This window comes from Penaeus chinensis, chromosome 2, assembly GCF_019202785.1.
Source record: "Penaeus chinensis breed Huanghai No. 1 chromosome 2, ASM1920278v2, whole genome shotgun sequence".
In the NCBI taxonomy this organism is placed as follows: Eukaryota; Metazoa; Arthropoda; class Malacostraca; order Decapoda; family Penaeidae; genus Penaeus; species Penaeus chinensis.
Window position 1 is genome coordinate 7,630,828 of NC_061820.1, and position 3,184 is coordinate 7,634,011.

Below are 3,184 nucleotides of genomic sequence, written 5' to 3' on the forward strand. Positions count from 1 at the left end.
ACTCTCGTTCTCTCCACACTCGAAGTGACTGCCGATATCCATCCTCCTCCTACTCATATCCCCCCTACACCCTGTCCATCTACCCCCTCCCATATTCGCGGTTTCCGTTCTCACAGACCCGAGCTTCGTTATATCTCTTCTTCTTAAACCCATCCATTATATGCCTTCAAAAAACTTTTCTTACACATCCTCCTATACCAATCCCCAATTATCATTTTGTCTCTTCCCAACACTCCCTTTATGTCTCATCTATACCTTTCAATCAGAAAACACCTTATGTCATACCTCCCTTTCAAACCACTGTTCCTTGCACAGTTATTCGCATCTTTCTTCGCCGCTGGATCACAATGATTTAAGTCTACTTCTCCCCATCCCACCGCATTGACTTTGTTGCTTTCGAAAATCTAATTTCCCAACTCCAACTACCTTTCCTCATAGTTGGTGATTTCATCTACCGCCACACTCCTTGGGGTAATTATATCACCAACTCCCGTGGCCGATTGTTAGAACGCTTCCTCTCCACAGCTGACCTTATTATTCTTAATCCAGATCGCCCCACACACTTTGATACACGCACGCAATCTTTTTCATGCATCGACCTCTCTCTATGCTCCCCTTCTCTTCATTTAGATTTCCATTAGTCAGTTCTCGACCACTTTCCCTATAGTGACCACTTTCCAGTTCTTTCTCTTACTCCATATGTACCACTTCCTAACTCCCTACGCTGGTACTTTGATAGAGCCGACTGACGTACTTTCACTTCACTCTGCTATTCATATCCCTCCATCCTCCCTCTCATCCATTTCAGATATGATACAATGTTTCACAACTACAACTGCCCATACAGCTATTCCTCGAACCTCAAGACCCTATACCTCCAAATGTGTTCCATGGGGGAATTCTGATTGCACTAAAGCACTCCGTGTAAAACGTGCAGCCTGGAACAGTTACCGCTACAAACGAGGTACCTCTAATCAACTATTAGCCCTTATCTCCTTTAAAAGAGCATCCGCCTGTCTTCGTCGTACAATCCGAAATAGCAAAACAAATAGCTGGCGAAATTATGTTTCCTCAATTACATCCTATACATCTATCTCAAATGTTTGGCCCCGGATCCATAAACTATCAGGCAAACATCCCCCCCATCAAGCCCCCGTCCTCCATATTCGAAATACCCTCATCTCTGATCCTCTCCAACTCGCTAATGAACTGGGTGACTATTTCAGCCAGGTCAGTAGTGGTTCTCACCTTTCTCCACACTTCTCTTCTATTAAGACCACCAGGGAATGTACCCCTATTATCTTCACCCTATCCTCCGCTGAGTCCTATAATACTCCCTTTTCTTCCTCTGAACTCAGTGCTGCCCTAAAATCGTGTCGCAACACTCATGAAGGCCCTGACGGTATTCACTACCGTATGCTTCGATAACTCCCATCTTCCTCCTCTTCCTTCCTAATAATAATTTACATCCTCATATGGACATCAGAAAATTTTCCTTCTCATTGGCGAGAAGCTCTTATCCTCCCCTTCCTGAAACCCAATAAATCGGGTAACCTCCCTCATATACATAGTGACACCTCATAAAATTATCAAAAACAAAAGACAGTAGAAAGAATGACAATCTGGAACTTATAGAACAAAGCACTATGCATAAGAACAAGACTAAAAGGACAAGAATGCAAAATATTTTAATGTTGGTGCTCCAATGTATATAGTGGCTGGGTTTTATAACACATGTATTAGTTTAGCTAACTGTTTGACAGTTACTCCTCCCCTTTACCCCATTTGCTAAATTTCCCGTGAGTGATTACACACAATTCTCACTCACTCGTAACAGGAGATTCTCTGTTGTGAATTTCAAAGTAATAAAGTAGTTTATAATAATTATTAACAAGTTGTGGGATATGGGAGGAGTCACAGCTGTTTAACGTATGATAGACAGGACTAAATTATTAATTTAGCCTACAGTACAGACATAGTTATGAAAAAAATAAGGGCAAAGTATGTGCTGAAACTTTATGCATATATCATTTCCAGTAAATTTTCATGCATGTGTTTATGTATCTTTATTTCCTTACTGAAGCAGTGAAAACCTGGAACTTCTTCATATTGTTGTCAGGTTTAGTATTAAATTAATCAACATAAAAGTACCACAGTTTACTTAGTAATGTTTGGAAATATTTACAAAATGCTCAATATACCGACTAGAAAGGTTTTGGTGTTTGGTGCCCTCTCATTACATTCAGCCCCCGTGAAACACCCTGGATCCGCCACTACCTGAAGCAGAGTCAAGATAAATAGGTAAACGGTAAGATTACAAAAGAGAAAACACGCCACAGTAATATAACATGAACTGCATAATAAACAACTTATGCCTGTCAGAAACATGTAACTAGTCGCAGAGTGGACTGAACTTACCGGGTATTCTGAGAATAAAATATATGATTTACAAAACAGAGAATTATGTCCACAGAAACAATATTGTGATATTGTAAATAGATGACAAAAGATGTCATTGATAACAATTATACATCACATTAAAATATAAAAAAATATATGTCCCATAGATAGACCAAGGGCTAAATAAGTACGTATTTAGACCATGAGATAGACCAATTTCCCCACGCCAGATAATCCATTGTGTCACTTTAAAGAGATCAAAGAACGGACGAAATTTGAGTTGCCAGTATGATCATAATCCTCCCCCAGTAAAAGCACACTAGACAAAATAACCAACTCAAAATCGGTCATACATAGTTTTGGTCAGGTTGTGATTGCATACATGAGATACCAGCATTAAGAGTAGGATAGATTTGTTATCTTGAGAAGTGTAATATATATGTATGTGTGTGTGTGTCTGTGTATGTATGTGTCTGTGTGTGTCTCTGTGTATATATGCATATATATATATACATATATATTCATATATACAAATATATCTACAAATATGTATATATATACATATACATGCACACACACACACACACACACACACACACACACACACACACACACACACACACACACACACACACACACACACACACACACACACACACATCCACACACACACACACACACACACACACACACACACACACACACACACACACACAAACACACACACACACACACACACACACACACACACACACACACACACACACACACACACACACACACA